Source organism: Danio rerio, chromosome 4, assembly GCF_052040795.2.
Source record: "Danio rerio strain M-AB ecotype USA chromosome 4, GRCz13ab, whole genome shotgun sequence".
NCBI classification, from domain to species: domain Eukaryota; kingdom Metazoa; phylum Chordata; class Actinopteri; order Cypriniformes; family Danionidae; genus Danio; species Danio rerio.
Window position 1 is genome coordinate 56,800,867 of NC_141024.2, and position 17,224 is coordinate 56,818,090.

Below are 17,224 nucleotides of genomic sequence, written 5' to 3' on the forward strand. Positions count from 1 at the left end.
TCTTTAAAAAAATAGTCCATGACATTTTTCCACACTGCTTTAATCTTAACATCTACAAAACATTTTACCAATTTTGTCCTTAATGTTTTCACCCTTAAAAGTGGGTCTAAAAGCCCAAGTCCCCCAACTTCTTTCCCTCCAATCAACATGTCGTCGTATGCTATTTTTGCTCTTTCTTTTCCCCATAAGAAATCTAAAACACATTTTTTTTTATTCTTTTATAGTATTCACAAGGCAATGGGGTAACACTCAGCACATACCACATTTTTAATAGCATTAGAGATTTAATTAATAAAACCTTTCCCTTCAATGTCAGGTTTCTCAGTTTCCAATATCTCAATCTAATTTCCATCCCTTTTAAAACTCCCTCCCAATTAAAATGATCTGCTTTATTAAAATCCAAACAGATCCAAATGCCTAAAATCTTGATATGCTCATTCTCTTTCTTAAAATGTATGTGCTGAGGTAAAACATCTGCCCTTCCAATTCTCATACACACGCTCTTTTCAACATTAATCTTAGCTCCAGTCCCTTTACAATGCTTCTTTAAAATCCCCATTGCCTTTGTTACACTTTGGATGTCTTCAACCAACAAAGTTGTGTCATCTTCATACTGGTATATTGGTTCAAGTTCGGTTCTTACTTCTACTTGTATTTCTTTTACTCTATTGATTGCTTTTATTGCTAGTGGTTCAGCTACTAATATGTACAGTAGTGCAGATAGTGGACATCCTTGTCTTATAGACCTTGTTGGTTGAAAACATTCAGATAAAAAACATTGCATTTAATACATGTCAAAATATTGTAATAAAAAATGTTGATCCCTTTCCGAAATTTATCCCCAAATCCAAAGTTTTTAATCACTTCAAACAAATAGTCATGTTCCACTCTATCAAATGTTTTCTCTAAAACCAAACTAATTAAATATCCAATCATTTTTTTCTCCTTCGTATAAAGTAATGTATCTCTTATACTTTGAACTGTGTCTATTATGTCCCTCCCCTCTACTCCATATGCATGTGTAGTGCTTATAATTTTAGGTAATATTTTCCTTAGTCTGTTTGCTAAAACCTTTGCTAAAAATTTTAAATATGTATTTAACATTGTTAAGGGCCAATAATTCTTCAGATCTAAAGGACTTTCTCTTCTTTTGTTTATCATTTTAATCATTCCTGTCTTCATTCTTTCACTTAATTCTTCTTTGTTAAAAACCTCATCATATACTTTTAAAACAGGTGCTATAATTTCTCTAAAACTCTTATAAAACTCATTGTTTAAAAAAGGGGTGTCCAAACTATGGCCCGCGGGCCATCTGCAGCCCGCAATCAGTTTTGTGGCGGCCTGCGAGGCATTTATATATATTAATAGAATCTGGCCCGCCATACAAAAATAAACGTAATTCAATAAATTACCACCGGGTGTCACTATTACATGCCTTCAATTAGGCAGCACTTCTTGTTATGATGTAAAACTAAAGGCTGATTTATACTTCTGCGTCAAACTACGTATGCTACGGCGCTGACGCATAGCCCTTCGCCGTGGCCATCGCCGTCACTGACGTGCACCTCTCAAAAAATGTAACTACACGTCGCAACCACGCGTAGCGTAAGCTCTGTGATTGGTCGGCTTGGTAGCGCTGACGAGTCTGGGCGGAACCGAGAACCGCGCGAGCGATTGTTTACAAGTGTGGAGTACCGTGAAGGAGCTCCGGATGGAAAGTTTTGTTTTGTGTTTACCTCATAATTAAAGTTGTTGCACGTCCGCCGGTTCCTGCCTCAAAATGAGCGAGTTTGAGCCACTTGTACATCCCAGAAGTGTTCAGGAAGTGCAAAAAAGTAACGAAGAAACTCTACACAGAGGAACATTTACATCTCACTGCCAACTAGCGTTTCGGAAGTGTTAATGCAGACCGACAGAGACAGCGCGCAGAAGTATAAATGCACAGCCACGCACGTTGCCTGCGCCGTGGGTTACGCCGGTCACCTGACGCAGAAGTATAAATCAGGCTTTACCGACCAAACTGAAGGAAACATAATTGATAATCACATTTTGGCGAGCCATGGCACACCAAAACAAAAGGAAAATCAACAGTCAGTGCAGGAAGTTTCAGTCACGTTGGGGCAAAGAATATTTCTTCACAGAGGTCAGTGGGAAATGTATCTGTTTTTATTTGCCAGGAATCAGTTGCATTAATATAAGAATATAATATTAAAAGACATTATGAAACAAAGCATCAGGCCTTCAGCTCTTACACTGGTGCCAAACGAGATAAAAAAGTAAAACAATTAGCAGCGCCCTATCAGCTCAACAACAGTAGTTTTTTCATGCCAATAAAGTGCAAGAAAATTCTACACTGCACTGCAAAAAATGCTTTTTTTTATTTATATTTTTGTCTTGTTTCAAGTCCAAATATCTAAAAAATCTTAAATAAAAGAGAATTTTCTAATTTGTTTTGAGAAATAATACGCCAATATTAAGTGAGTTTTTCCTTAAAACAAGCAAATTAATCTGCCAATGGGGTAAGCAAAATAATCATTTTTCATTTTCCATCTCTTTTAGTTGTTCTTGTAAATATATGATTTTTTCAATCTCTTCATTTTGACCTATTTGCAGTCTTTTTATTTCGTCTTCTAATTCCCTTCTTATTTGAATTTCTTTATTATTTTTAACTCTTTTTAAATTTTACAATATTTTATTGAAATTTTTTTATGTCTAACTTAACATTGTCCCACCATATTCTTTAATCTTCTCTATACATTCTATCAAATTTACTGTTTACAATTATTTGTTGAATTTTTTCTTTGTATGTCTCATGTTTTAAAATTGTTGCGTTCAAAATCCATACACCTAATCCCCTTTCAACTTTTACACAATCTAACGTCACACAAAAAATCGAATGATCACTAAATCCAAGGTTTTTGTAAAATATACTTTTTATATAGTCTTTCATTTCTACATTACATAACATATAATCAATCCTACTTAACCTCATGCATTCTTGAAAATTCCCTCTTTGTCTTATTTCTCTCTCCACACATCTATTAAATTACATTGTCATCATTTTCAGTAGTTCCTCCCTCCCCTTGTCTTTTCTATATACCATCTTACTACCCAGATCTAATTCTGTGAAAACAGTATTAAAATCTCTAACTACAATAACATTCTGCCATTTTTTACATTTATACTAACGTTTTTAAAGAAGTTCACTTTTTAATTTTTTTCATTGGATGCATGAATATTATAAATTATGAAATTATCTTCAACTTTTTCTAATTTCATCGCCATGCTTTTCCCAACTCCATCCTCAAATATTACTTTTTCTTTTTCATATATACCTCTTTTTATTAAAATCACTACTCCACAACCCACTTTATCCTCTCCACTGTTAAAATATATTTGACCATCCCATTTACTTTGAACCATTTTAAACTTAAATTTTTCCAATTTGTTTCTTGCAAAACAATCACATCAGCTTCTTTACATAACACCAACATTTTTTTAAATTTCTCCACATTCAATAAACCGCTTGCATGCCATAATAAAATGTTTAAAAACATGATGAAAGATATTAAAATATTAAAACCACCCATTATTTTTCGTCTCATCCTCTACATCTGCATACCAATTTTTGTCACTCAACTAACAGCCCCTTCCATAAAAGAAACACAAATTAAATTCATGTTAAAAATAAATAAAATGGTTAAAAAAACATTATTTCTCATCATCTTCTTCTGTAGTGGTTTTCTTGGTTTTTCTCTTACTAAATCAAACTCAGTCTGGAGGTTATGAATATCAGAAGAATATACTTTATTGTCGACAACAAAGGAGAATTTTCAGGAGACCCCCAGTAGCATCCCTGTCTGAAAAGTTCTGTCTCACTCATGCCCTGGCCTTACCTAAATACCCCTTTACATCCGTTGTTTTCCTTTGTTCTCCATATATTACACAAGATCCCTCCTAGTTTAACCCTTGACTCCAAATTCCACCTCTGTCATCTGTTTTTCCTTTATTTCTACATATATCACACAAGACCCCCCTAGTTTAACCCTTGACTCCAAATTCCTCCTCTGTCATCTGTTTACACATGTGTTGCTCTATTCTTATCCATTTCCTGAGACACATTAGTTGTTTACTCAGGCTTTGTCCCGCTCTCTTCTCATCCACTTCTTTTTATGACCTTTTCTACATAGCACCTTAATTCTTTTAATGGTATGCAAGTCTACTAGCAGATTATACACATACAATTTGAATATATAGATTAACTTCACACTCCAAAGAGCACAAAATCCACCTCACTTCCAGCCCTCTTAACACTTCATACCTATTTACATTTTTTACTCGCACCTTTGTCAACATCTTTTTTCTTGCACTGTCCACATTTGGTTTTACCTTTATTGTTCTTCTTCTTATTAGTCCTCTTTCCACTTTGTTCTTCTCTACATAATCTGTCAGTTTTTCTCCATTACTTTCCATTTCTTCGGCTTGATCAGTCTTATTTTGTTCATCGTTTTCCACCATATTTAAAAAGTTTTTAAAACTCAGTTATTTCCATTTGTGTCCACTGTTCTTGTTCTGACGTCTGTTTTTCGTTCACATTTTTTCCTCTCTCTTCCCTTATGTTGTTTGTTTCCTCCTACATAACCCTTGTTTTTAAATCTTCTTCCTTGTTTCTTTCATGCACCTGTCCATCCTCTTGTTTTGCTCCCCCTCCTTCCTCTCCTTCCATCCAACATTCACACTTGTTTAAAAATTGTTTAAATTCTGGACATTTGACATTATTACAATTCCTTGCAAAGTGTCCCTTTTCTTCACCTTTATAGCACTTAAAATCAGCGCAATCCATTAAAATGTGCTTTTTTTTGTTTTATTTTTTTTTATTTAAAACATCATCACATTACATTAACATTTAAAAACTCCAGAAATTTCACAAAACAAATACATTAAAATAAACATTCTTCATAAAATAATATCCTCTTTGGGCATCTTCCACTTTAAACCATTTAAAACAACCTTGATCCGTCCTCAATGTCAGTGCCTGTGTAAACTCTTCTTTTTATTTTTGATATGGGATAAACTCCCCATCCTTCTAATTTTTTTAAAATGTCTCTTTCATCAAGATAGACTGGCAGGTGCATGAAAGAAACAACATAATCCCTGTTTTGCAGCTTTTTGATTTTAACAGTTCATTTCCTTAATCAACAGTTCATAGATCAATTCCTCACATGTTTCTTGGTTTTCCATAGTTAGTTCAAACTCTTTTCCTTGCCTCAGTCTCAAAGCCAGAATCTTCCCATGACCACACTTGTCTGTCACTGCTTTAATGATGTCCACAGCTCTTACCTCATTTACTTCTTCGGCATTCACTATTACTGTTACTTTTTTTAAATATTTTTTTCCACCAAGTTTTTCCTTTGTCCAGCTCGTTGTCTATCGTCCAGTCCATTGTCGTTAACCATTCTTGTCCCTCCATTCAGTCTAGTTTCATTTGCCAAGAAAGTCTCTGCATCCAGCCCAGTTTCGTTTGCCACAGAACCGTCCATTTTATGCCCAGGAAAAGTGCAAAAAAAAAAAAAAAAAAAAACACCTTCCAGTTAGCAAGATGCTGCTCTCAGGTGGTTTAAAAAATAAAATAAAATAGACTCTATTTCACTCCACAAAAACAACACAAACAAACACAAAACAAAAATTCTAAAATGAAGGAGACCCTTTCTCCGAACTGCAGCTGTTCACTCCCTGTATCGCTCTCTAGTGTTCTCTACTGTTTCCAGGGTGGTACGGCTATAAGCAGGCAAGAATTCTACCACTGAGCCACCAATGTTGACACATATCTTCCCTTGTTTTTGTGGTGGGTGAGTGCTGCAAGGCTGTTACATGCAGCTGGAAGAGGAGCAACACAAAACATGAACTGCATAGGCCAAGAATCAGACCCGGGTCTCCTGCATGGGAGGCGAGAATTCAACCACTGAACCACCAATGCTGCCTCACATGTTCACCTGCCCTTTTGGGCTCTGAGTGCTGCCAGGCGGTTACATGCAGCTGGAAGGGGAGCAACACAAATTGCATTGGCCAGGAATCAACAGGAATCCACGAATGCTGACCTGCTTATTATTTTGCCATTGGCCGGGAATCAGACACGCATATCCCACGTGGCAGGTGAGAATTCTACCACTGAACCACCAGTGCTGGCCCATGTTGCTCCTTGCCTTTGTGTTGTGAGTGCTAAAAGGCCGTCAACCAGAGCTGAAAGAGTAGCAACACAAAACAGGACTTACATTGAATGTGAATCGGTGTTGTGTGAGTGCTGCAAGGCTGTTACATGTAGCTGGAAGAGAAGCAACACAAAACAGGAACTGCATTGGACGGGTATCAGACCCGTCTCACGCATGGGAGGCGAGAATCTACCACTGAACCACCACTGCTGTCATGCATGTTCCCCTGCCTTTTTAGGGAGTGGGTGCTTTAAGGCTGGTACATACAGCTGGAAGAGGAGCAACACAAAACAGCAATTGCATTGGCTAAGAACTGTACCCAGATCTCTCGCGTGGCAGGTAAGAATTCTACCACTGAACCACCAACGTTTATGCTGTTGTTTATGTTTATGCACCAAAATTATGCTGTTGCCCTTGTGGGGCGTGAGTGCTGCAAGGCTGTTAGACACAGCTAGAAGAGGAGCAACACAAAACAGGAACTGCATTGGCCGGGAATCTGACCTGGGTCACCCACATAGCTGGCGAGATTTCTACCACTAAGGGCTCTATTTTGACGGTCCATGCGCAGAGCGCAAAATGCAGGGTGCAAACGCTTTCAGGGTGTGTCAGAATGCATTTTTGATAATTTAAGGAGGGGAAAATCCGCTTTGCGCCAAGGCGCATGGTCTAAAAGGGTTGAGTTTATTTTCTTAATGAGTTATAGGTGTGTTTTGAGAACAAACCAATTAGAGTCTCATCTCCCATTACCTTTAAGAGCCAGCTGCGTCGCGCCATAAGCACATTTGCTATTTACAGGACGTAAAGTAAGTCTGAGTGGAAAAACTGAGCATTTCACAAGCAAACAGTTAACAGTTTTTTTTTAACAGAAAACTGTTAAACAGAGCATCTACTGCGTGAGAATGAGAGATAAATGATCTACTTTCACTTTCGCTCTTGGATATGGAAACCTTTACGCACAGACATCAATTAGTCTATAAATAATTAATTGTATTTGTTAAGCGCAAATATTCATTTCAAAACTATTTCTAAATTCAGTTCTAATTTCCAGCAAACTAATAAATGAACAACAATAACGAAGTGTGTTCAAAAACCTGTGTTATATCCTAAAACACATGCTGTGCCCCATATGGTCTAAAACCTGACAGGTGGGCAAATGTAAGCTTGTTTTAAATAAAACAAAGATAAATATGGATGTAATAAATAATACTGCTAATAATAATAACATTATACAAAAGCAAATTGTTATGAATGAACTGAAAAAGCCTCCCGAGATGAAGAAGACATTAAAGCAGTGATTTTTCATATTTATGTAGGCTAGAAAATAATATGTTTTGTAATATTTTAATCCTTAATATTTATATCCTATATCTATTCTTATTATATCCTATATATAACCTTAATATTAAAATTTTTTCATATGTACAGATATTTGCCTATTGCTCTCTTGTGCGTATTAAGCAGTGTGTAAGCGAGGTGCAACTCTGCGCAGGAGTTTAGACCGGGTTTGTTTTGGTCTAATGAAAAATCTATTTTAGTTTCTCAAAATAGCAACGCGCCAGCATACCTCAGAACACCTTCCTTTTTAGACCAGAATGCCTATAGATGCACAAATGAGCGCTAATGCATTTGCTATTTAAACAGCGTAGCGCAACGCCTCTAAACGACTCTTGTGTCAAGCTTAAACTAGCAAAATACTGTTGCGCCGCGCGTATGATAGGGCCCTAAACCATCAATGCTGAAACACATGTTATCCTACCCTAGTGGGGTGTGATTGCTGCTATGCTGTTACATGCAGCTGGAAGAGTAGCAACACAGACCAGCAACTGCATTGGCTGGCAATCAGACCCAGGTCTTCCACAAGGCGGGCTAAAATTCTACCACTGAAACACCAACGCTGGCACATATGTTCTTTTGCCCTTGTGGGGATTCAGTGCTGCAAGGCAGTTCATGCAGCTGGAAAAAGAGCCTCACAAAACAGCAACTGCACTAGACAGAAATCGAACTCATGTGTCCCGCATGGTAGGCGAGAATTCTACCACTGAACCAACAATGCAGATATACTCATGTTGCTGCCCTAGTGGGGTGTGATTGCTACAAGGCTGTTACCCAGATCTGGAAGAGTAGTATCACAAAACAGTAATTGCATTAGCCAAGAATCAGACCTGGGTCTCCCATGTGACAGGTGAGAATTCTACCACTGAAGCACCAATGCTGATCCATGTTGTTTCTTGCCTTTGTGTTGTGTGAGAGCTAAAAGGCCGTCAACCAGAGCTGGAACAGGAGCCACACAAAACAGCAATTGTTATAGGCAGGAATCGACACCAGCCCTCCCGTGTGGCAAGTGAGAATTCTACCACTGAACCACCAATGCTGATATGCTTTTAGTGATGTCCTATTGGGGTGTGATTGCTGCAAGGCTGTTACCCAGAGCTGGAAGAGTAGCAACACAAAACAGGATTTGCATTGGCCAGAAAACAGACACGGGTCTCCCGCGTCACAAATGGGAATTTTACCACTGAACCACCAACGCTGATATGCTCATACTGCTGTCCTAGTGGGGTGTGATTGCTGCAAGGCTGTTACCCAGAGCTGAAAGAGTAGCAACACAAAACAGAAATTGCATTGGCCGGGAATCAGACCTGGGTCTCCAGCATGCGAGGCGAGAAATCTACCACTGAACCACCAATGCTGAAATGCTTTGATTGCTGCCCTAGTGGGGTGTGACTGCTGCAAGGCTGTTACCCAGAGCTGGAAGAGTAGCAACACAAAACAGGAATTGCATGGGCAGGGAATCAGACCCGGATGTCCCGTGAGACAGGCGAGAATTTTACCAGTGAACCACCAATGCTGACCTACCTTGTTCCTTGCCTTTGTGTGAGTGCTAAACGGACATCAACCAGAGCTGGAACAGGAGCCACAAAAAAGCACTTCTGTATTAGTCAGGATTCAACTCTAGGTGTCCCGCGTGGCAAACGAGAATTCTACCACTAAACCACCAATGCTGATATGCTTATATTGCTGCCCTAGTGGGTTGTGATTGCTGCAAGGCTGTTACCCAGGGCTGGAAGAGTAGCAACACAAAACAGGATTTGCATTGGCCAGGAATCGGAGCCTGGTCTCCCACGTGGCAGGCGACAATTCTACCAGTGAACCACCAATGCTGATATGCTCATAATGCTGTCCTAGTTAGGTGTGATTGCTGCAAGGCTGTTACCCAGAGCTGAAAGAGTAGCAACACAAAACAGGAATTGCATTGGGCGGGAATCGGACACGGGTCTCCAGCGTGGCAGGTGAGAATTCCACCACTGAACCACCAACGCTAACCCAAGTTGCTCTTTGCCTTTGTGTTATGTGAGTGCTAAAAATCCGTCAACCAGAGTTGTAACAGGAGCCACACAAAACAGCAATTGCATTAGCCGGGAATGGAACCCAGGTCTCCCTCATAGCAGGAAAAAATTCGACCAGTGAACCACCAGTGCTGATATGCTAATGCTGCAGCCCTAGTGGGGTGTGATTGCTGCAAGGCTGTTACCCAGAGCTGGAAGAGTAGCAATACAAAATAGGAATTGCATTGGCCGGGAATCGGACCCGGGTCTCCTGCGTGGGAGGCAAGAATTCTACCACTGAACCACCAATGCTGATATGCTCATACTACTGTCCTAGTGGGTTGTGATTGCTGCAAGGCTGTTACCCAGAGCTGGAAGAGTAGCAACACAAAACAGGGTTTGCATTGGCCAGGAAGTGGACGAGGGTCTCCCGCGTGGCAGGCGAGAACTCAACCAGTGAACCACCAATCCTGATATGCTCATACAGCTGTCCTAGTTGGGTGTGATTGCTGCAAGGTTGTTACCCAGAGCTGGAAGAGAAGCAACACAAAAAAGGAACTGCGTTGGCCGGGAATCGGTCCCGGGTCTCCTGTGTGGGAGGCGAGAATTCTACCACTAAACCACCAATGCTGATATGCTCATACTGCTGTCCTATCGGGGTGTGATTGCTGCAAGGCTGTTACCCAGAGCTGGAAGAGTAGCAACACAAAACAGGAATTGCATTGGCCGTGAATCGGACCCGGGTCTCCCGCGTGGCAGGCGAGAATTCTACTACTGAACCACCAATGCTGATATGCTCATACTACTGTCCTAGTGGGGTGTGATTGCTGCAAGGCTGTTACCCAGAGCTGGAAGAGTAGCAATACAATATAGGGTTAGCATTGGCCAGGAAGCAGACCAGGGTCTCCCGCGTAGCAGGCGAGAATTCTACCACTGAACCACCAATGCTGATATGCTCAAACATCTGTCCTAGTGGGGTGTGATTGCTGCAAGGCTGTTACCAGGAACTGGAAGATTACACAAAAAAGGAATTGGATTGGCCAGGAATCGGCCCCGGGTCTCCCGCTTGGGAGGCGAGAATTTACCACTGAAACACCAATGCTGATTTGCTTATATTGCTGCCCTAGTGGGGTGTGACTGCTGCAAGGCTGTTAGCCAGAGCTGGAAGAGTAGCAACACAAAACAGGAATTGCATGGGCAGGAAATCAGACCCGGATTTCCCGTGAGACAGGCGAGAATTTTACCAGTGGACCACCAATGCTGACCTACCTTGTTCCTTGCCTTTGTGTGAGTGCTAAACGGACATCAACCAAAGCTGGAACAGGAGCCACAAAAAACCACTTCTTTATTAGTCAGGATTGAACTCCAGGTGTCCCGCGTGGCAAGCGAGAATTCTACCACTAATCCACCAATGCTGATATGCTTGTGTTGCTGCCCTAGTGGGGTGTGATTGCTGCAAGGCTGTTACCCAGAGCTGGAAGAGTAGCAACACAAAACAGGAATTGCATTGGCCGGAAAACGGACACGGAACTCCCACGTCACAAACGGGATTTTTACCACTGAACCACCAACGCTGATATGCTCATACTGCTGTTCTAGTGGGTTGTGATTGCTGCAAGGCTGTTACCCAGGGCTGGAAGAGTAGCAACACAAAACATGATTTGCATGGGCCAGGAATCGGAGCCTGGTCTCCCGCGTGGCAGGCGAGAATTCTACTAGTGAACCACCAATGCTGATATGCTCATAATGCTGTCCTAGTTAGGTGTGATTGCTGCAAGGCTGTTACCCAGAGCTGAAAGAGTAGCAACACAAAACAGGAATTGCATTGGGCGAGAATCGGACCCGGGTCTCCAGCATGGCAGATGAGAATTCCACCACTGAACCACCAACGCTAACCCAAGTTGTTCTTTGCCTTTGTGTTATGTGAGTGCTAAAAATCTGTCAACCAGAGTTGTAACAGGAGCCACACAAAACAGCAATTGCATTAGCCGGGAATGGAACCCAGGTCTCCCTCATAGCAGGAAAAAATTCTACCAGTGAACCACCAGTGCTTATATGCTAATGCTGCAGCCCTAGTGGGGTGTGATTGCTGCAAGGCTGTTACCCGGAGCTGGAAGATTAACTACACAAAAAAGGAATTGGATTGGCCAGGAATCGGCCCCGGGTCTCCCGCTTGGGAGGTGAGAATTCTACCACTGAACCACCAATGCTGATATGCTTATATTGCTGCCCTAGTGGGGTGTGACTGCTGCAAGGCTGTTACCCAGAGCTGGAAGAGAAGCAACACTAAACAGGATTTGCATTGGCCGGGAATCGGACCCGGGTCTCCCGCGTGGCAGGTGAGAATACTACCACTGAATCACCAATGCTGATAGGCTCATACTACTGTCCTAGTGGGGTGTGATTGCTGCAAGGCTGTTACCCAGGGCTTGAAGAGTAGCAACACAAAACAGGATTTGCATTGGCCAGGAATCGGAGCCTGGTCTCCCGCGTGGCAGGCGACAATTCTACCAGTGAACCACCAATGCTGATATGCTCATAATGCTGTCCTAGTTAGGTGTGATTGCTGCAAGGCTGTTACCCAGAGCTGAAAGATTAGCAACACAAAACAGGATTTGCATTGGGCGGGAATCAGACCCGGGTCTCCAGCGTGGCAGGTGAGAGTACCACCACTGAACCACCAACGCTAACCCAAGCTGTTCTTTGCCTTTGTGTTATGTGAGTGCTAAAAATTCGTCAACCAGAGTTGTAACAGGAGCCACACAAAACAGCAATTGCATTAGCCGGGAATGGAACCCAGGTCTCCCTCATAGCAGGAAAAAATTCGACCAGTGAACCACCAGTGCTGATATGCTAATGCTGCAGCCCTAGTGGGGTGTGATTGCTGTAAGGCTGTTACCCAGAGCTGGAAGAGTAGCAATACAAAATAGGAATTGCATTGGCCGGGAATCGGACCCGGGTCTCCTGCGTGGGAGGCAAGAATTCTACCACTGAACCACCAATGCTGATATGCTCATACTACTGTCCTAGTGGGTTGTGATTGCTGCAAGGCTGTTACCCAGAGCTGGAAGAGTAGCAACACAAAACAGGGTTTGCATTGGCCAGGAAGCGGACGAGGGTCTCCCGCGTGGCAGGCGAGAATTCAACCAGTGAACCACCAATGCTGATATGCTCATACAGCTGTCCTAGTTGGGTGTGATTGCTGCAAGGTTGTTACCCAGAGCTGGAAGAGAAGCAACACAAAAAAGAAACTGCGTTGGCCGGGAATCGGTCCCGGGTCTCCTGTGTGGGAGACGAGAATTCTACCACTAAACCACCAATGCTCATATGCTCATACTGCTGTCCTAGTGGGGTGTGATTGCTACAAGGCTGTTACCCAGAGCTGGAAGAGTAGCAACACAAAACAGGAATTGCATTGGCCGGGAATCGGACCCGGGTCTCCCGCGTGGCAGGCAAGAATTCTACCACTGAACCACCAATGCTGATGTGTTTATGTTGCTGCCCTAGTGGGGTGTGACTGCTGCAAGGCTGTTACCCAGAGCTGAAAGAGTAGCAACACAAAACAGGAGTTGCATTGGCCGGGAATCGGACCCGGGTCTCCCGCATGGCAGGCGAGAATTCTACCACTGAACCACCAATGCTGATATGCTCATACTACTGTCCTAGTGGGGTGTGATTGCTGCAAGGCTGTTACCCAGGGCTGGAAGAGTAGCAACACAAAACAGGATTTGCATTGGCCAGGTATCGGAGCCTGGTCTCCCGCGTGGCAGGCGACAATTCTACCAGTGAACCACAAATGCTGATATGCTCATAATGCTGTCCTAGTTAGGTGTGATTGCTGCAAGGCTGTTACCCAGAGCTGAAAGAGTAGCAACACAAAAGAGGAATTGCATTGGGCGGGAATCGGACCCGGGTCTCTAGCGTGGCAGGTGAGAATTCCACCACTGAACCACCAACGCTAACCCAAGTTGTTCTTTGCCTTTGTGTTATGTGAATGCTAAAAATCCGTCAACCAGAGTTGTAACAGGAGCCACACAAAACAGCAATTGCATTAGCCGGGAATGGAACCCAGGTCTCCCTCATAGCAGGAAAAAATTCGACCAGTGAACCACCAGTGCTGATATGCTAATGCTGCAGCCCTAGTGGGGTGTGATTGCTGCAAGGCTGTTACCCAGAGCTGGAAGAGTAGCAATACAAAATAGGAATTGCATTGGCTGGGAATCGGACCCGGGTCTCCTGCGTGGGAGGCAAAAATTCTACCACTGAACCACCAATGCTGATATGCTCATACTACTGTCCTAGTGGGTTGTGATTGCTGCAAGGCTGTTACCCAGAGCTGGAAGAGTAGCAACACAAAACAGGGTTTGCATTGGCCATGAAGTGGACGAGGGTCTCCCGCGTGGCAGGCGAGAATTTAACCAGTGAACCACCAATGCTGATATGCTCATACAGCTGTCCTAGTTGGGTGTGATTGCTGCAAGGTTGTTACCCAGAGCTGGAAGAGAAGCAACACAAAAAAGGAACTGCGTTGGCCGGGAATCGGTCCCGGGTCTCCTGTGTGGGAGGCGAGAATTCTACCACTAAACCACCAATGCTGATATGCTCATACTGCTGTCCTATCGGGGTGTGATTGCTGCAAGGCTGTTACCCAGAGCTGGAAGAGTAGCAACACAAAACAGGAATTGCATTGGCTGGGAATCGGACCCGGGTCTCCCGCGTGGCAGGCGAGAATTCTACAACTGAACCACCAATGCTGATATGTTAATGTTGCTGCCCTAGTGGGATGTGACTGCTGCAAGGCTGTTACCCTGAGCTGAAAGAGTAGCAACACAAAACAGGAGTTGCATTGGCCGGGAATCGGACGCAGGTCTCCCACGTGGTAGGCGAGAATTCTACCACTGAACCACCAATGCTAATATGCTCATACTACTGTCCTAGTGGGGTGTGATTGCTGCAAGGCTGTTACCCAGAGCTGGAAGAGTAGCAATACAAAACAGGGTTAGCATTGGCCAGGAAGCGTACAAGGATCTCCCGCGTAGCAGGCGAGAATTCTACCACTGAACCACCAATGCTGATATGCTCAAGCATCTGTCCTAGTGGGGTGTGATTGCTGTAAGGCTGTTACCCAGAGCTGGAAGATTAACTACACAAAAAAGGAATTGGATTGGCCAGGAATCGGCTCCGTGTCTCCCACTTCGGAGGCGAGAATTCTACCACTGAACCACCAATGCTGATATTGCTGCCCTAGTGGGGTGTGACTGCTGCAAGGCTGTTACCCAGAGCTGGAAGAGTAGCAACACTAAACAGGATTTTCATTGGCCGGGAATCGGACCCAGGTCTCCCGCGTGGCAGGCGAGAATTCTACCACTGAACCACCAATGCTGATATGCTCATGCTTCTGTCCTAGTGGGGTGTGATTGCTGCAAGGCTGTTACCCAGAGCTGGAAGAGTAGCAACACAAAACAGGGTTTGCATTGGCCAGGAACAGGACCACGGTCTCCCGCGCGGCAGGCGAGAATTCTACCAGTGAACCACCAATGCTGATATGCTCATAATGCTCTCCTAGTTGGGTGTGATTGCTGCAAGGCTGTTACCCAGAGCTGAAAGAGTAGCAACACAAAACAAGAGTTGCATTGGCCGGGAATCAGACCCAGGTCTCCCGCATGGCAGGCGAGAATTCTACCACTGAACCACCAATGCTGATATGCTTACATTGCTGCCTTAGTGGGGTGTGACTGCTGCAAGGCTGTTACCCAGAGCTGGAAGAGTAGCAACACAAAACAGGAATTGCATTGGCTGGGAATCAGACCCGGGTCTCCCGCGTGGCAGGCGAGAATACTACCACTGATCCACCAATGCTAATATACTCATACTTCTGTCCTAGTGGGGTGTGATTGCTGCAAGGCTGTTAACCAGAGCTTGAAGAGTAGCAACACAAAACAGGGTTTGCAATTGCCAGGAGCCGGACCAGGGTCTCCCGCGTTGCAGGCGAGAATTATACCAGTGAACCACTAATGCTGATATGCTCATACTGCTCTCCTAGTTGGGTGTGATTGCTGCAAGGCTCTTACCCAGAGCTGAAAGAGTAGCAACACAAAACAGGAATTGGATTGGCCAGGAATCGGCCCCGGGTCTCCCGCGTGGCAGGCGAGAATTCTACCACTGAACCACCAATGCTGATATGCTTGTATTGCTGCCCTAGTGGGGTGTGACTGCTACAAGGCTGTTACCCAGAGCTGGAAGAGTAGCAACACAAAACAGGATTTGCATTGGCCGGGAATCGGACCCAGGTCTCCCGCGTGGCAGGCGAGAATTCTACCACTGAACCACCAATGCTGATATGCTTATCTTACTGCCCTAGTGGGGTGTGACTGCTGCAAGGCTGTTACCCAGAGCTGGAAGAGTAGCAACACAAAACAGGATTTGCATTGGCCGGGAATCGGACCCGGGTCTCCCGCGTGGCAGGCGAGAATTCCACCACTGAACCAACAATGCTGATATGCTCATTCTACTGTCCTAGTGGGGTGTGATTGTGGCAAGGCTGTTACCCAGAGCTGGAAGAGTAGCAACACAAAACAGGGTTTGCATTGGCCAGGAACCGGACCAGGGTCTCCCGCATGGCAGGCAAGAATTCTACCAGTGAACCACCAATGCTGATATGCTCGTACTGCTCTCCTAGTTGGGTGTGATTGCTGCAAGGCTGTTACCCAGAGCTGAAAGAGTAGCAACACAAAACAAGAGTTGCATTGGCCAGGAATAGGACCTGGGTCTCCCGCGTGGGAGACGAGAATTCTACCACTGAACCAACAATGCTGATATGCTTATATTTCTGCCCTAGTGGGGTGTGACTGCTGCAAGGCTGTTACCCAGAGCTGGAAGAGTAGCAACACAAAACAGGATTTGCATTGGCCGGGAATCGGACCCAGGTCTCCCGTGTGGCAGGCGACAAGTCTACCAGTGAACCACCAATGCTGATATGCTCATAACGCTGTCCTAGTTGGGTGTGATTGCTGCAAGGCTGTTACCCAGAGCTGGAAGAGTAGCAGCACAAAACAGGGTTTGCATTGGCCAGGAAGCGGACCAGGGTCTCCCGCATAGCAGGCGAGAATTCTACCACTGAACCACCAATGCTGATATGCTCAAACATCTGTCCTAGTGGGGTGTGATTGCTGCAAGGCTGTTACCCGGAGCTGGAAGATTAACTACACAAAACAGGAACTGCATTGGCCGGGAATCAGACCCAGGTCTCCCGTTTGGGAGGCGAGAATTCTACCACTGAAACACCAATGCTGATATGCTTATACTGCTCTCCTAGTGGGTTTTGATTGCTGCAAGGCTGTTACCCAGAGCTGGAAGAGAAGCGAGACAAAACCAGATTTTCATTGGCCAGGAATCGGACCCGGGTCTCCCCACGTGGCAGGCGAGGATTCTACCAGTGAACCACAAATGCTGATATGTTCATACTGCTTTCCTAGTTGGGTGTGATTGCTGTAAGGCTGTTACCCAGAGCTGAAAGTGTAGCAACACAATACAGGAATTGCATTGGCCGGGAATCGGACCAGGGTCTCCAGCGTGGCAAGAGAGAATTCTACCACTGAACCACCAATGCTGACCCATGTTGTTGTTTGCCTTTGTGTTATGTGAGTGCTAAAAGGCCGTCAACAAGAGTTGTAACAGGAGCCACACAAA

At 44.2% G+C, this 17,224-nt stretch overlaps 3 protein-coding genes, 1 long non-coding RNA gene and 5 other non-coding genes across 9 annotated transcripts in view; 2 read left to right on the forward strand and 7 right to left on the reverse strand.

Annotated features, from left to right (window-relative positions):
* LOC796311 (zinc finger MYM-type protein 1) overlaps window positions 1-17,224 on the forward strand; it is an 854,498-nt gene that overhangs the window by 708,298 nt on the left and 128,976 nt on the right. The gene's annotated exons all lie outside the window — the stretch shown is intronic.
* Window positions 1-17,224, reverse strand: part of LOC148682203 (uncharacterized) — a 429,467-nt gene that overhangs the window by 308,453 nt on the left and 103,790 nt on the right. The window lies entirely within an intron of this gene.
* Window positions 1-17,224, forward strand: part of zgc:113135 — a 1,020,739-nt gene that overhangs the window by 249,834 nt on the left and 753,681 nt on the right. The gene's annotated exons all lie outside the window — the stretch shown is intronic.
* Window positions 1-17,224, reverse strand: part of LOC101886882 (gastrula zinc finger protein XlCGF57.1-like) — a 513,813-nt gene that overhangs the window by 52,928 nt on the left and 443,661 nt on the right. The window lies entirely within an intron of this gene.
* Window positions 9,777-9,847, reverse strand: trnag-ccc (transfer RNA glycine (anticodon CCC)). Its single transcript has one exon. It is a non-coding gene; the product is annotated as a tRNA-Gly (tRNA).
* trnag-ccc (transfer RNA glycine (anticodon CCC)) lies at window positions 12,470-12,540 on the reverse strand. The gene has a single exon. It is a non-coding gene; the product is annotated as a tRNA-Gly (tRNA).
* Window positions 13,106-13,176, reverse strand: trnag-gcc (transfer RNA glycine (anticodon GCC)). Its single transcript has one exon. It is a non-coding gene; the product is annotated as a tRNA-Gly (tRNA).
* Window positions 13,742-13,812, reverse strand: trnag-ccc (transfer RNA glycine (anticodon CCC)). The gene has a single exon. It is a non-coding gene; the product is annotated as a tRNA-Gly (tRNA).
* Window positions 15,801-15,871, reverse strand: trnag-gcc (transfer RNA glycine (anticodon GCC)). The gene has a single exon. It is a non-coding gene; the product is annotated as a tRNA-Gly (tRNA).